Consider the following 440-nt stretch of genomic DNA (forward strand, 5'->3'; position numbering starts at 1 on the left):
ACATGCAGGCACCCATATTCCACATGACAGCACATGCATGCACACAAACACATCCACACAGGCACACGCTTGCACAGACACACATGCATGTGCAAACATTCACAGGTGCAAACACACATGCACCCAAACACACACACAGCCGAACACACAGTCACCCACACAAAAAATGCACAACACATGCACTAACACAAGCAGGCCCTCACAGGCGCACTCGCACCATAGTTACAGTTACACACACGTGCACACACATGTACGTGCACACACACCCTTAGGCACAAAAATGCACCACCACCACCCCACCTCGAACAAACAGCTCCGCACACCCACTCACATGCACACCCCCGCACGTCCCCCGCACCGCAGGCGTTGCTCGCCCGCCCCCTCCGCACGCTCCTCCCAACGGAGGGAACCGCCGCCCCGCGCACCCTGCGCGGTGGTTT

The sequence above is a fragment of the Pygoscelis adeliae genome, unplaced genomic scaffold (genome assembly GCF_000699105.1).
Source record: "Pygoscelis adeliae isolate BGI_AS28 unplaced genomic scaffold, ASM69910v1 Scaffold111, whole genome shotgun sequence".
Taxonomy (NCBI): domain Eukaryota; kingdom Metazoa; phylum Chordata; class Aves; order Sphenisciformes; family Spheniscidae; genus Pygoscelis; species Pygoscelis adeliae.